Here is a 16,896-nt window from a genome sequence, read left to right as displayed (position 1 = left end):
TGGCCCGAGCAGGCAATCATGCACAGCCACCAGAATAAGACCTGTTGGCTGGTGATGATAATGGGCCACAAACCCAGAAATACAAATCAACTCCACCTTGTACCTCTGTATTTTAGTTTTTATTCCTTGACTCAAATGAGGTTGAACTGTTAATACACTGAATGTATTGTTTTGTATGTATGTCTTCTGTGCATGATTTACTGTTTTAATGGGTGGGATTCTCATTTTATAAGAGGTTTTATATAGTAAGGATTTTAGCTTTTTACATATATATTGCAAACATTTTCCCCAGTCCTTTCCCTCCCAGTAGAAGTTTAGTCTGTTTTTTTTTTCCAGGTAGAATTTTGAAAGAAATGTTGACTCAGGTCCTCAGCTGGCCCTTCTAGTATCCATGACACCGTGACCCTGTGATGGAAATATGCAATTCTGCTGAGGCAGAACCTCTCTCAGGAGAGCCCTGGAGTCCTCCTACTCCTTGAGCCTCTGCCCCACCCTTGGGCTCCTGTCAACTGGCTTCTGGGCCAGATGTTGGGGAAACACAGATGTCCTAACCCCACCCCAAGACCTCAGCCTGGGAGGCTTTAACTAGGGCTGGGCTCTGCTCCTGACTGGCCTTGAGAACTTGGCCCTGTGCCTTCCTTTCTCCGTCCTTCACTCCCCTCCTGTGCATCTGGGCTCTCTTGTCCCTGAGCCCCTCTTTCCTGGGCACCAGTATAGGCACCCACCCCCACCCCCAGCACATGGCTGGTTTGGGAGTCCATGAGCTGCTGGCATTGGGAGGAGGGAGTGCCCTTCTGCACTTGGGCCTGATTAGGGCTTATTAGTCAGGAGTTACCACTAATTAAATACCAGCTCTTCTGGTCTGTTAGCACTGACCTTGATCCTGACCTGGCTTCTGAAAGTCTCTGGCTTTTGCTTTAGCAAACAACCAAGTCTGATAATTGCCTTGATCAAAGCCAGAAGTCAGGGTCAGCAGGCCCCGGGCTGGACCAGGTCACCTTTACAAGGCTCCCTTCACCTGGAACACTCCGTTCTTTTCCCTCTCGGGGCCTTGGCCTCCTGATCGCTCACCTTGGGAATCTTTCCACATTCTCTGGACCTCTGGGGCCACCAGCCCCTCCCATCACTTTCATCAATAATACCAACAACGATGACAACAGCAACCAACATGTGTCATATGCACGTGACAATTGGCCAGGCACTTTCATGTCAACTCTGGTAGTCCTGGAAGGCAAACCAGGAAGGAACGGTCAGCCCCACTTAACCCAGGAGCAAAGTAACTTCTCCACAATCACGCAGGAAGTCACTGGCTGAGCGCATCTGAGCCCCAGGTCTTCAGACTCAGAAACAGTGCCTTGTCCCTGGTCTCATCTCATTCTCGGCCTCTGTTCTGCCCTGTCTAGCAGTTTTCAAAAGGGGCCACCTGAGAGAGGTGTGATTTGAGCTCAGGAGGTCTTGCTTGCCCAGGTTTTGCCCTCATTGGCTGGTCCAGCCTTGGTAGATTCCACCATTAATGCCCCCAAGGCTTTATGGAGCCTCCTTGGGAAATGTAGTCTCCCTACAGGTCAACAGAGTAGCCTCCCCAAAATATCCAGATCCTAATCCCTGAAGCCTGTGGATATGTTACCTTACATATCAAAAGGGACTTGACAGAAGTAATTAAGGATCCTGAGCTAGGGAGGGTACCCTGGATGATCCCGGTGGGGCCACTGTACTCACAAGGTCCTTTATAAGGGAGGCAGGAGTATCTGAATCAGAGAAGGAAATGTGACGGTGGAGACAGAGGTCAGAGGGATGTGGTTGCAGGACAATGGATGCAGGCAGCCTCTAAAGGCTAGAAGAGGCAGGGAACTAATCCTCCCCTGAGCCTCCGGAAGGAATGCAGCTGGGCTGACCCATTTTAGACTTTTGATCTCTAGAATTTTAAGCTAATAAATTTGTGTTGCCTTAAGCCACTGAATTTGTGGTAATTTGACACAGTGGCAATAGGGTCACTTCCTGTGACCCTTTGTGCCCTCCGCATCTCACACTGAGGGAGTGAGAGTGCATGGTGTCCACCTCCTCCAACTTACAGGTGGGGAAACAGAGACTCAAAGAAAGAGAACTACTTGTGCAAAGCATACAGTGAGTCATCTCTGTACGGCTGCACTGAGCCACAAACCCCATGTTTGACTGCCCTTCCGGTCTCTGTTACCCCACCCCTAATAGTCCATCTAGCCCTGTTCTGTTTTCCCTTTTTTTGTTTTTTCACTTTTCCTTAATACTGGAATTCATTTATTTGGCTTACCCAGAAACACCTTGAGAGGAATGGATTGCAGTGTCAGTTATTCACATCTTCACAGATAGTAAGGCAATCCCGAATGAAGCTCTGGAGTAGAACCTCTAGGGAATCCGGACAACTAGATAGAGAGGAGGCTGAAAGGAGCAGGGACAGCAAGGGCAAGGTCAGCTGAGCTTCCCGTACAATGAAGCCAAGGGCACAAGGGCAAACTACAGCTTGTCTCTGGGGCAGTAACATCATCCTGAGGCTGCTGGCCTGGGCTGGCTCCAGCTTTAACTTAGCAAGAATCTGGCTGGAGATTAATGTCTTCTCCTGAGGATCCAGGCCTCCCCTCCCCAGGCCTCTCAGAGAAGTCAAAGTTAAGGCAATAAGAGAGAGGATACTGCTATGTCCATCTAGATAGGAAGGTAGCTATGTTAGTTGAGCTCCTTCTCATTTAATCTTCACCATAGTTCTGATAAGCAGTACCATTATGATCCCCATTTTCCAGATAAGGAAACTGAGGCTTGGAGAGGTGAAGCCCAATTGCCCACAGCTTAAGATCAGCAACTGATGGGCCCAGGATTGGATGGCCCTAACAATACAAGGTAGAACTGCAACAGAGAAGAACAAACCTGACTCCACATTGGCTCTGTTGCCTGGGCTTAGCCATGCAGGCTCTGTACCTTTGTCTCATCCAACAGTAAAAGAATGATGCTTACAGCCTGAAATATACATAATAACCCTTTCTCAAGACTCTGCCTCCCAAGCTTGACCATTAAAGGTGTAACACTTTTCATTCATATAGAGATAAAAATTTGCAGAACAAAAAATAACATTTGTTTGTTGAAGGTTTATAGGAACATCTGACCAGTCCCACGTGGTCAGCTGCAGGAACAAAGGATCATCACATCCCCACCGAGGTCTGGCTGGTACCAAGAGGTCTGCAACAACCAGCCACACCCCGCTTCCCTTTTAGTAGAAAAGAAGCCTGAATTCTAATAACTCAGGTAAGATGATTCTTTGGGACACGGGTCCCCCATCTTCTCGGCCTGCTGGCTTTCTGAATAAAGTCGCTATTCCTTGCCCAACGCCTCGTCCCCTGTCGTGCAGGGGAGCAGTACAAGCTTGGACTCAGTAACAGAACTGGCCCTTTTCCCCCAGCTCCCCTTTTCAACATGAACCAAACTTGAATTTGAAGGATGAGCCTCTGATAGTGGGACTTCTGGCCTCATCAATGGGTGGCAAAGAAGACTCAAAGTCAGCCATATGCTGAGGCTGTCTCGTACCGGCTGGCGAGAGCCAGTAATGCAACATCCGGGAGGCATTCAACAAGCCATCATGGGATTAACCAATTCCACATTCAGTGATAAATCAGTAGCCTGAAACTGATCATGGTGGGAATATTTACACCAAGGCAAATGCTATAAACGGGAGCTTCCCTCTCCTCACCCACCGTTGCTGAGAATCGGCTGTTAAACCTTTAGCAGCATACCTCCGATCAGGATCCCATGGAGCATGACCAAACCTGCCTGTCTTGCTGTCACCCACCACCTTCCCTTTTACACCTTTCACATCAACCCCACAGCTGCCCTCCTCCCCAGCCAAGAGGCCTTGAGGACAGGGTCACGTGTAGGTCCCCTCCCAGTTGACCACAGCACCCCCATGTTGAGTGTGCTGCCCACAGTGCAGCTGAGACCAGTGAATAAACAAGATCAAACATGACCCTAAGAGGCCACACCGGCTTTTGTAATATAAAACAAAGAATAACATTTGAGATCACTTTCAGTGGACGATAATTTTGCTGGCTTCCTTGGAAAAAGATTTATATCCTTTAAAATGCAATCTCAATCCTTCCCTCCCAGGAGGCTACCTGGGCCACTGGCCTGGTGAACCCCCTGCCCCAGCCCCCCAAGCACTCACAGAAGGTCACTCCTGGGCTTCCCTGGGCTTCCCTGGTGGCACAGTGGTTGAGAGTCCGCCTGCCGATGCAGGGGACACGGGTTCGTGCCCCAGTCTGGGAAGATCCCACATGCCACGGAGCGGCTAGGCCTGTGAGCCGTGGCCGCTGGGCCTGCACGTCCGGAGTCTGTGCTCCGCAGCGGGAGAGGCCACAACAGTGAGAGGCCCGCGTACCGCAAAAAAAAAAAAAAGGTCACTCCTCAGCCTCAAATCCACCTCCCAGAAACAGAGTCACCTTTTGAGGATCACTTGCCTCCTCTGCTAGACTGGGGATTCCCAGGCGTTGGAACTCCCCGGCACAGGGCTGACATCTGAGAGGCATTCAACAAATGACCATGCAATTAATCAGCACAATCACCCTCTCCCTCCCTTCTTCTCTCGCCTCCTTTTTCCCTGGCCTGATTTTCTCCCTCCCACACTGGTGCCCTGCACACAGCTGAGCCAAGACCCTCCTTCTGTGAGTTATTTCCTCAGCTTGGGCAAGCTCTGCCTCAGCAGTCTTGGGAGCCCGTGACCATGGAGTGTGACCGGCCCAGAGCCCCCACTATTTCCACTTGAGCCAAGTTCAAGGCCACTTCCAGCTGGCGCAAGCCTCCCTGTGGCCACCCCCTGCTCCCTCCCTCAGAAGGCTCCCCTGACTGCTTTGGGAGGATTAGGGTGGAGACAGAGTCCCAAGGCCTGGACTCCAACCTGGCTCAGCTAGTGACGGGCCCCCCCTCTCTGCCTATAATTCTAGCATTCCCATCCTGTATTCCTGGCCCAGCTGTGGCTGGAAAAGTTGAGGCAGGAGTTGTGAAGTGACTGACACTCCGACCACAGTGTCGGGCTGTGGAAAGTGCTCTGTTGGGGCACAGGTGGGGGACCTGGTAACAGCATTGGGATCTCTCTTTTCTTCCTGCTGGGTTTGGGAAAACACAAGATATTAAACTCTACTGTATGTATAACAATAACAACAACAATACCCACCACTTACATAGCACTTCCTATGGGCCAGGCTCTGTTCTCAGAACCTTACATGCATTAATTCATTTCATCTTTGCAATAACACTCTGAGGCGGATAGTTATTACCTCTATTTTACCTGTGAGGAAACTGAGTCATAGAGGGGCTAGGGAACATGCCCAAGGGCACATAGCTAGTAAGTAGCAGAGCTGGGATTTGAACCTAGGCCCAGAGTCTAGGCTAGCTCATTAAAAGATAGGGGTGAAGGGCTTCCCAGGTGGCGCAGTGGTTGAGAGTCCGCCTGCCGATTCAGGGGACAGAGGTTCGTGCCCCGGTCCGGGAAGATCCCACATGCCGTGGAGCGGCTGGGCCCGTGAGCCATGGCCGCTGAGCCTGCGTGTCCGGAGCCTGTGCTCCACAATGGGAGAGCCCACAACAGTGACAGGCCCGCGTACAGCAAAAAAAAAAAAAAAAAAAAAAAAGATAGGGGTGAAGGTTGGGGACTAGAGATGGAGAGTGACAGGAGACCAGGCTGCCATTGCTCAGGATGCTTGAATGGAAGGCTGGTTGTGGGACTGACGGTATGTGAATAGAAAACAGGAAAAGGAACGGGGAGCCACACAAGGACAGGAGGAAAGAGGTCCAGGGCCATGGGAATGGCATGCAGGGAGAGAATTCAGGAATGACCAACTCAGGGGGCAGAGGTGGGTCTCTGCTCCACTGCTCAGTTTGGGATGCTCTTGGGCTTAAACCTTCATGCAGCCCCAAGACAGAGTCAGGGCTTCCATCCTAAACCCTTGAATTCCACGAGGCTGTTTTCTCATCATAAAATAAATAATACTACAGCAAAGGATTTCGTGGGATTAAATGTGGTGCAGTTATTATAATGGCTAACACCATGGAGCCCTGACAGTGTGCTGGGTGCAGGGACAAGGAGCTTCACATATATTATTTAATCCTCATATTTACCTTATAGAAATTAAACATATCATTAGTCCCATTTTCTAGCTGAGAACACTGAGGCACAGAGATTAGGGAACTGGCCCAAGAGCAAGTGAGTAGTAGACCAGGAACTATAACCCAGAGTCCATTTCCTTTTTTCCACCATGCAGCATGGCTTAGTTCCCTAACCAGGAGTTAAAACCATGCCCTCAGCAGTGAAAGCACAGAGTCTTAACCACTGGACCGCCAGAGAATTCCCCCGAGTCCATGCTTTTAAACACTAAATTACATTGCCTCTCAAAGAAAATAACAAGTGAGTTGTGGTCCCTCCCCCCACTGCTCCCCCACTTGCCCGCCAAGCTTTATATGTGTTAAGGTACTTACTGCTCTCACAATGACCTTTTGAGACAAGCACTACTGTTATTCCCATTTTACAAGTGAGGAACTGAGGCTCACAGAGGGGGAGTAACATGCCCAAGGACACACAGCAAGTGTACTGCAGGATTAGAAATCAAGTCCCACCAGTCGGCTCTAGATCTGGAGCCTTGAACCACACACTGCGAGCTGCTGTGAGCCCTCGCAGACTCACAGGACTGACATCTGCCCCCTGCACCGTCCCCCTTGGGAAGCATGGCATTTGGATTCCTTGTGATGATAAAACACAATGCAAACAATACAAACCAGTCCTGACATTTACATGAGGCTCTTTTATACCCTGGTCCTTGCAAGTCTTCCTGGCTTCCCTGTGAGGAGAGTAGCAGGTGTCCCCTCCCCGGTTTCACAGGAAGCTCAGGGCCTCACCACAAACCAGGCAGAGCTGACCCTAGAGCCCTGATCACTGAGTCCTGGACCACTGCACACACTCTCCCTTTTTACTTTTTTTTTTTTTTTGCGGTACGCGGGCCTCTCACTGCTGTGGCCTCTCCCGTTGCGGAGCACAGGCTCAGCGGCCATGGCTCACAGGCCCAGCCGCTCCGCGGCATGTGGGATCTTCCCAGACCGGGGCACGAACCCGTATCCCCTGCACTGGCAGGTGGACTCTCAACCACTGCGCCACCAGGGAAGCCCCCTTTTTACTTTTTTAACATGTATTTTTCCTGATTACAAAAGTAATATATGCTCAATGTAAAATGTGAAAATACAAGAAAAAAAACAGAAAAGAGGCTAAAAATCTCCCCATAATCTTACCTCCCTCCAAAATAACCCTTGGGAACATATTGGTGTATCTTGCCTTTTTCATGCCCAGAGCCCCCATCTCCTGCACTAACCTTCCCTAGGTTTGTGGAGTCACAGAGCCTGGCTGGAAGAAAGTGGCCTTGTCCGGTCCCCACCAGGCAGGGGGCCCCTTGCAGCCTCCTGATGGACATGCTGCCTCCTACTCCCTGGGATCCGTAAGGCCCACCCACTCCCCGGGACCCCACACTACTCTATGTTTCCTGGCTCTTACCAGGAAACAGAGATGCTTGTGACATTGATGAAATCATAAGAGCAACCCCTCCTCCCAAAGTTTGTTTCAATTAATAAAAACTAAGCAATTTTAGAGCCCGACTCTTCAAGGAGCTGCTGCTGAAGATTTTCACATCTTTCCTGAACTATTTTTGCCTTTTTTGGGGCCTCTCTCGTTGTTGCCCAAAATTTCGCTACTCAAGCTCCTCGCGTTTGCATTTCAGCATTATGCTGGGGTCAAAATGAAATACCCGCTCCACCGCCACCACCCCCAGGGAGGGTGGTACACTCAGCATGGTGCAGCATGGAAGAATAGACTATAGATTGGTCCAGTTCTTAATGGCTGAGTAACCCTGGGCAAATTACTTAACCTCTCTGAGCCTTAGTTTTCTCACCTATAAAATGCTTCCTGGTGGCATTTTTATAATAATGAAATAAGTGCCTAGCACATAACTATTGGTTCCCCTCCAGACCCTAAAATGACACTTGGCTCAAGCTGGGATGAATAAGAGGGGATCCTGGGACTGTTTGGGGCAGATGGAGGGACTGAGAACTTGGCAGGAGTTGGGGGTAAAGAGAGGATGGGGGTGCATAAAGAGTGAGTATGGATGGGTGCTGGGAACCTCAGCCCTGGGAGGGGGACCCTTAAAGGCCATCTCATCTGTCCCCATCACAGTACAGCTCAGAGAGGAAAGGGAATGCCTGAGGGAGGTCACCCAGCCATGTCGGTAGCAACTCTCAGGGATTTCCAGAATCCACGAAGCAGATTCTGAGCTGGAATCAAGGGGGCAAGGGGCCAGCAGACCACCTTACTCCCCAGCTGCTGGGGCAACTGCTCCAACAGCTGTCCTAGAGACAGAGCTCCACACTCACCCCGCTTAGCACCTGCCTCTCCCCACACAGTCCACACTCTCCGGGCCACTAGATCCAGTCTCAACCTGTGGCCCCTGTGTAGGGCCCACCCCATTCCGAGAGTTTCAGAAACCTACCAGAGCCAGCTCCACTTGCCTAGGGATGTCCACCTCGCACCCAGGAGGAGAGCAGTAGCGCCTGGGTCCTTCTTCCTCAGTGAAGTGCAGAGGGAGTGATCCTTCATAAGCTCTTCCCCTCCCTGGACAGCTTCCTGCACACATCCTGCCTTCCGGCTGGAACAAAGTACCTCTTTGCGCCTGCCCCAGACCCACCTCAGCTGCACAGCCACAAGCTGTTTCCCTCACTGAAGATGAGTCAAGCTCAAATGACTGCCCCCATGAAAGAACATCTCCCCCAAAGAGAGGTTCTAATTACTTTGGAAAACATGTGTCCCCAACCATACTTCTCTGGAACGATTCCCCTGCAGCTGGGCCAAGAACATGAACTGTCTCAGTCCAGACTTCCAGGCTTTCGCTTACCCTGTCCCCTATCTAGGTGGCCTTCCCAGCCTCCAGCTTCATTGGTCCTGGATACCTCCCCAGCAGGATTCTACCCACTCCCTCATTCACCCCCAACCCTCCTTCTCTGACCCTAACTCCCTCCAAGCAGTGCTGTGTCTGTTCCACCCACAGTGTCAGGGATATTCTCATCTCCTAGACTTTCTAGACCATATTCCCTCTTTCCCTTTCCCTACTCCCCCTGCCACTCCCATCATGGCATGACTTTCCGCATAGCTAGCTGTCTGTTCACTTGTCTGCTCCGCTCCTGGGTCACGAGCTCCCAGGGCAAGGACCATATCTGACCCACCAGCCTGAGTCCAGGGCCAGGCAAGAGCAGACTGAATGAACGAATATGTGTGTGCGACACACTGCCTGCCATATGCTTGGCAGTATGAGGGTTCCTCTCCGCCAGGATGGCACCTGTGGTCCAGGGTCAATGTCTCAGCCACCTTCACCTCCAGCCCCACTGCCAGCCTGACACACAGTAGTTGCTTGGTGAATGCTCGTTGCCCCTACCTGAATTGAGCAGTAATAGAATAATGTCAGGTGGTTACAGGCACTGGCAATTGGGTTACACAGAGCTGGGCTTGAATCTGGCTATGTACCTGCTGTGTGACCTAGAGATGGTGGCTTCACCTCTCTGAGCCGTGGTTTTCAGATCTTTTGGGGGTGTGGGGATGGTGCCTCCCTCAGACAGGCATGAGAACTGAAGGTCCCCAGAGAGGTGGACAAAGGCAGACATTTGCCTTTCTCTGGCATCGACAGGCCACAGGAGGCCAAGCCTGTGATGGGTTCTCACTCCCACAGAGGGAAGCAGGGGACCTTCCTAGTGGGTGGGTCTCCAAGTCTCTCCAGGCCAAATGCTAGTTACCAATAGGGAGAATAAGGCAAAGAGTCCTGCTTCCATCTTGGGGAACAACTAAGTTCTAGAACCTGGGCTCCTTCCTCACCCCCTTTTTAAACTTTTTTAATTTAAAAATAATTTTTAGACTTGAAAAAATTGTGCACAGAATTCCCGTTAACATCTTACAGAACCACAATACAACGATCTGAACCATGACACAGCACAATTAACTACTCTGCAGACCTTATTCGAATGTCACCAATTGTCCCACTAATGTCCCTTCTCTGGTCCAGGATCTGAAGCAGAACCCCACCCTGCATTTTGTTGTTGTGTCTCCTTGGTCTCTCCATTCTGAGACAGTTCCTCAGTCTTGCTTTATCTTTCATGACCTGACAGTTCTGAAGAGAACTGTAGAATGCCCCTAAATTTTGGTCTGATGCTTCTTCATGATTAGATTGAGGCTATGCATTTTGGGCAGGAACACCAGAGAAGTGATGTGTCCCTCTCAGCGCATGATACCAGATGTACCTGATTTTAATATGGCTCATTACTGGCAATGTTAACTTTGATCACTTGGTAAGGTAGTGTCTGCCAGGTTTTTCCACCATGAAATTACTATTTATTCTTTTGTAATAAGCATCTTGTGGGGAGGTACTTTGAAACTATGCAAATATCCTGCTTCTTATCATACTTTTACCACTAATTTTAGCATCTACCAATGATGCTTTCTGACAACGATTATTACTGTGGTGTTTGCCAAATGGTCACTTTCTATTTCCATCATTTTTTCTATATATATATATATATTTTTTTTTTTTTTTTTTTTTTTTTGCGGTACGCGGGCCTCTCACTGCTGTGGCCTCTCCCGTTGCAGAGCAACAGGCTCCGGACGTGCAGGCTCAGTGGCCATGGCTCACGGGCCCAGCCGCTCCAAGGCATGTGGGATCTTCCCGGACCAGGGCACGAACCCGTGTCCCCTGCATCAGCAGGCGGACTCTCAACCACTGCGCCACCAGGGAAGCCCCTTTCTATATTTTTTAATTGGAATTTTACTGTAAGAAAGTTAGCCTTTCTTCCTATTTATTTATTTATATCAGTATAGACTCATGAGTATTAATTTTATTTCATTATTATCATTATTTCTTTTGCTGTTCAAACTGTCTCATCCTCTTTTGAAATATCTCAAACCATCTGCTTCCTGCTGACTTGACTTCCCAGCCACAGCACATCAAACACTCCCTGGTGGGCAGGGCAGGTTATGGGGACAGCTCAGAGTCTTTGCATGAGTGGTCATGTTTCCCTGGAACCCACTGAGGCATCTTTCCAGCAAGAGCTGGGCCTTTTCCTGGAACAGGCATGTTCCAGTCAGGGGAAGTCAGTCATGGCTCCAGTGCCAGGGAGTTCCAGGAAGGGCTGGCCAGGTAGGCCCAGGTCTTTCCATTCCTCTCCAGTCTGTCATCCTGCTCTCCACCCCAATCTTGACCCGGCCCATAGCTGCACCGGCCAACCTCATGCCCTGAGCTTTTCGTTCTTGACTTCCCCTTCTCTGCTCTGCTGCAGTGACAGTTGCTGAGAAGCCTAGGTGGCAGACAGTTGGGCAACACTTACTCAAATTCATACAGAGGAACTGCTCTCCACCCAAGAGAGAGCTACCAGCTGTCTTCCACTGGCTCCAAGGGCAGCCAAAACAGTGACTGCAGTGCACTGCAGCAAGAAAAACTCGTCAGGGGGCAGCAGGACTTTCCCATGTGGGCTGCAGGGAGAGGGCTCTGAACTCATCTTCTCTGCTCTCTTTAAGATGTGCAAAGATTATCTTCCCTGGGAAGGGAGTAAACGCAGCCTCTGAAGCCACTCAGCCAGGATACACAGGCCTCTCCCACAGGACACAATGCCCTTAAACTATAGGGTAGTGACCTTAAAATCTTTACTATACTGGCATACTCCTAACTCACAGGGCACATTTACTAATTACAGTGAAAAGTGGCATCACGTTTTCAAAACACCTGCTTCTCTCTTCAGCCAAGGACTGTGAATCTGTCAAGCTTTTGCCTGTAGTCTGTCCTCCATGAGCCAGCTCCAGGCCTGTCTCCCCACAGAAGCCTCCCCAAGTCTCTCCAGGCCTCCCTGATGCCCTGCTCTGAGCTTCCCGAGTCTGTAGGGGAATTATTATTCAGGGGCACATCTGTCTCTCCATCATTCTGCAAATTCTCCAAGGTCAAGGGCCTTGTTCCTCTGCACACAGAGTATCCAGTGCTACCCACACAGAACAGGAGCTTGAGAGGCGGCCAGTTGATTTGCTGATGGAGCCCAGCCAGCACTTGACAAAGTGGCTTTTAGATGAAAGAGCCCCGGGTTGGCCCTGCCTCAGCCTCTGTCTCACTTGCTGTCTCTTTCTTTCTATTTCTCTGTATTCCTTGAGCAAAGTTCACCCGATTCTGGGCTGAGCCCACAAGAGGAGGGTCAGTCTGGTCCATCTCCAGGGTCTTAAAGTTGGAATTCCTAAATCACAAACTTGCCCCACAGTTTAGAAGTTCTGTTAGCACCTGTGTCTAGTCACTTTGATTAGACATTGTGTCAAAATCTCAGACCAGTTTCTTCCTATTATTCTCCATTGACAGCACAGCAGGAAGGAAATGTTCATCTCACCTCTTCCATTACCTCTTTCTGCGCCACCTCCGCCAGCTGGCCCCCTCCAGCCACCCCAGACGTGTTGTCTCCCCTTTTGTACATCTGCCCAGGGTCTTGAGCTCAGGGCCTTGGGAGGGGGCTGCTTTCAGCTAAGGTAGGAGGCAGTATGTAATCTTTTTGCCACTTACCAGTCCCTTGCTGTGGTAAAAACGTATCTGTTTGAAATCAACATATTTATTCATTTATCAAAATACCTTCAACCATATATTACATGAGCTAATGTAGTGGTTCTCCAGATGCCTTCTCTGTGGGTTAGGCCAAGCTGAAGTTATCACACCCATTTTGTAGACAGGATTGCCAAGGGTCAGAGAGGGAAAGTCACTTGCCCAGAAACCCACAGTTGATAGTAGCCCCTGGACTTTCTGATTCCCATGCCAGTGCTCTCTTGCCCATAACGTATGTGAATATTCTGTTTAATTCTCTGCTCCTTCCTTCTCCCTTCCCTCCAACTCAGATCTAGTTAGCTATTCTAGGACAGAAATTATTTCTTACTCATCTGCGAATCCCTCACGGAAAAGCCCAGCCAGGGCTTGACATGCAGCAGACATGCAATACAAGTGTACTGGGTGAACGTATGCTTCAACATGAAAACTCCGCAGAATTACTTACTTTTACCTAAGACTGCTCCCAGTGCTGCTGGACACAAAGACTCTACTCCCTGGGGCTTCTCTGGAGAGCAGTTGTAGAGGGTTGGACCCGATGACGTCCGTACTCCATCAGCTGGAACACTGTTATTGGCTCTGGGACTTTGCCCATGAGGACATGACTGAAGCCAGGATGCCTGGCCAGCCCGAGGTCAGGGACGGCAAACAGCAGCAGCTTGCACGCACCCTCAGGCTCCAAGCAAAGACGACATCGTGTAGGGCTTGGAAACCGGTGCTCACAACAGAGCCTGGAAGTAGGTGGGAGGCATGGACGAGCTGAGCAGCCAGCTTTCTGTGGCCAATTTTGTTTCTGTGGAATTATTTTCTTTTAAACACTTTTAAGGTCTTGGAAACTGAGGACGCTGACTGTTAATCAACAGTTGAGAACTGCAAGGCTTGCCGACCACTCCTTCACCTTTTCACCCCATCTGCCCATCCAGGCGGCCCTCCCCACATGTGTGTCCCAGGCCCAGGCAGCCTGACTCCTGCACTCCCACTCACGGCCCCCAGCCAGTTGGCTGATTGCACCTTCCTTCCAAATCCAGATGTTTTCTCCTCTCCACATATGTTTTATAGTTTTATTAAGTATTTTTATTATGGCAATTTTCAAACATACACTTCGAGAAAGTGCCAGAATAGTATAAAATAATTCCCATGTATCCAGCATCCAGCTTCAACGATTATCAACTAGTGCTCAATCTTTTTACTTACACTCCCATCCACTTACCCCTTCCTGTGTTATTTTGAAGCAAATACCAGACATCATATCATGTAAGCTGTAAATATTTCAGTATGTGTCCTTAAAAGATAAGGGCTTTGACCACTGTCACACCTTAAAAAGTTAACACTAATTCCTTAATATCAAATATCCAGTCACTGGTCTCACAAATTTTTCCCATCACCGTTTGTTTCTTTGATTCAGGATCCAAATAAGGTCCACGCACCGTTAGTGGTTGATATATATATTTAAGTATTTTTAGATCTGTAGGTTCCCTCTCCACCTCTATCGTTTTGCTTTTCCTTGCAACTTGGTTGTTCAACCTGTACGTAAATTTCCCGGCATCTGGACTGTGCTGGTTACATCCTCATGGTGCTGTTTAACACGTTTCTCTGCTCTCTGTATTTCCTGTGAATTGGAAGTGGGAGGTTTGATCAGATTCAGGTTTGCAACTTCACAGGTGGTTCTGTTCTTTCCTCAGGAGGCACGCACTGTGTGGTCCTCTGCCCTTCTTGCGAGGTGAGCGGCACTAATGCTCAGTGCCCAGCCCCATTCATTCTTTAGCACTTGTATAATGGTGCTGGCGCACCTTCGACGACTTACAGTCTCCTCCTGCACTCCTGCGCACCCCAGACCTTGCTCAAGGGTCTTCCTCCTGAATGGCTTCTTAGCTCCTGGCATTCCTTGGCCCTTGGCCACCAGACTCCTGTCAAGGACACACAGTATCACACGGAGCTGGGCATAATAAGCAGGGGACAGCACAAATTCCACCTGAAACATCCCAGGTAGGGGGATGTTCTTGGGGGACGGGAGGCCGAGCTATCATCACAATGTGAACCCTGACTCCTCCAACTAAAATAAGAAAATTCTCAGAGGGCGGACAGCAGAAGCAAGAAGAACCACAGTCCTGCAGCCTGTGGAACAAAAACCACATTCACAGAAAGACAGATAAGATGAAAAGGCAGAGGGCTATGTACCAGATGAAGGAACAAGATAAAACCCCAGAAAAACAACTAAATGAAGTGGAGAGAGGCAAGCTTCCAGAAAAAGAATTCAGAATGATAGCGAAGATGATCCAGGACTTTGGAAAAAGAATGGAGGCAAAGACTGAGAAGATGCAAGAAAGGTTTAACAAAGACCTAGAAGAATTAAAGAACAAACAAACAGATGAACAATACAATAACTGAAATGAAAACTACACTAGAAGGAATCAATAGCAGAATAACTGAGACAGAAGAACGGATAAGTGACCTGGAAGGCAGAATGGTGCAATTCACTGCTGCAGACCAGAATAAAGAAAAAAGAATGAAAAGAAATGAAGACAGCCTAAGAGACCTCTGGGACAACATTAAACGCAACAACATTCGCATTATAGGTGTCCCAGAAGCAGAAGAGAGAGAGAAAGGACCAGAGAAAACATTTGAAGAGATTAGAGTCGAAAACTTCCCTAACACGGGAAAGGAAGTAGCCACCCAAGTCCAGGAAGCGCAGAGAGTCCCATATGGGATAAACCCAAGGAGAAACATGCCAAGAAACATAATAATCAAATTGGCAAAAATTAAAGACAAAGAAAAATTATTGAAAGCTGCAAGGGAAAAACGACAAATAACATACAAGGGAACTCCCATAAGGTTAACAGCTGATTTCTCAGCAGAAACTCTACAAGCCAGAAGGGAGTGGCATGATATACTTAAAGTGATGAAAGGGAAGAACCTACAACCAAGATTACTCTACCCGGCAAGGATTTCATTCAGATTCGATGGAGAAAACAAAAGCTTTACAGACAAGCAAAAGCTAAGAGAATTCAGCACCACCACAACAGCTCTACAACAAATGCTAAAGGAACTTCTCTAAGCGGGAAACACAAGAGAAGAAAAGAACCTACAAAAACAAACCCAAAACAATTAAGAAAATGGTCATAGGAACATACGTATCGATAATTACCTTAAACGTGAAAGGATTAAATGCTCCAACCAAAAGACACAGGCTTGCTGAATGGGTACAAAAACAAGACCCATATATATGCTGTCTACAAGAGACCCACTTCAGACCTAGGGACACATACAGACTGAAAGTGAGGGGATGGAAAAAGATATTCTATGCAAATGGAAATCAAAAGAAAGCTGGAGTAGCAACACTCATATCAGATAAAATAGACTTTAAAATAAAGAATGTTACAAGAGACAAGGAAGGACACTACATAATGACCAAGGGATCAATCCCAGAAGAAGATATAACAATTATAAATATATATGCACCCAACATAGGAGCACCTCAATACATAAGGCAACTGCTAACAGCTATAAAAGAGGAAATCAACAGTAACACGATAATAGTGGGGGACTTCAACACCTCACTTACACCAATGGACAGATCATCCAAACAGAAAATTAATAAGGAAACACAAGCTTTAAATGGCACAATAGACCAGATAGATTTAATTGATATTTATAGGATATTCCATCCAAAACCAGTAGATTACACTTTCTTCTCAAGTGCGCACAGAACATTTTCCAGGATAGATCACATCTTGGGTCACAAATCAAGCCTCAGTAAATTTAAGAAAATTTAAATCATATCAAGCATGTTTTCTGACCACAGTGCTATGAGATTAGAAATCAATTACAGGGGAAAAAAACGTAAAAATCACAAACACATGGAGGCTAAACAATACGTTACTAAATAACCAAGAGATACTGAAGAAATCAAAGAGGAAATCAAAAAACACCTAGAGACAAATAACAATGAAAACACGATGATCCAAAACCTATGGGATGGGGCTTCCCTGGTGGCGCAGTGGTTGAGAGTCCACCTGCCGATGCAGGGGACACGGGTTCGTGCCCCTGTCCGGGAAGATCCCACATGCCGCGGAGTGGCTGAGCCCGTGAGCCATGGCCGCTGAGCCTGCGTGTCCGGAGCCTGTTGCTCTGCAACGGGAGAGGCCACAACAGTGAGAGGCCCGTGTACCAGAAAAAAAAAAAAAACAAACAAACAAAAAAAACAAAACCTATGGGATGCAGAAAAAGCAGTTCTAACAGG

General features: G+C 48.5%; 1 protein-coding gene across 10 annotated transcripts in view; it reads right to left on the bottom strand.

Moving 5' to 3' along the window:
* Window positions 1-16,896, bottom strand: part of ACKR2 (atypical chemokine receptor 2) — a 70,706-nt gene that overhangs the window by 4,099 nt on the left and 49,711 nt on the right. The window contains exons 3-4 of one of the 10 annotated variants that reach the window (XM_049693660.1): window positions 13,105-14,265; window positions 2,288-2,415 (exon numbers count right to left, since the gene is read on the bottom strand). The exons of 5 other annotated variants lie outside the window; for them this stretch is intronic. The gene's annotated coding sequence lies outside the window, so the exon portion shown is untranslated. Of the gene's footprint in view, window positions 1-2,287; window positions 2,416-8,540; window positions 10,544-13,104; window positions 14,564-16,896 lie in introns of those variants that run through there. 4 more of the 10 variants (XM_049693661.1, XM_049693659.1, XM_049693658.1 and 1 more) reach the window with 4 other exon arrangements.

Source organism: Orcinus orca, chromosome 10 (assembly GCF_937001465.1).
Source record: "Orcinus orca chromosome 10, mOrcOrc1.1, whole genome shotgun sequence".
In the NCBI taxonomy this organism is placed as follows: Eukaryota; Metazoa; Chordata; class Mammalia; order Artiodactyla; family Delphinidae; genus Orcinus; species Orcinus orca.
The sequence above is the reverse complement of the archived record's forward strand: the minus strand, read 5'-3'. Positions and strand labels throughout refer to the sequence as shown.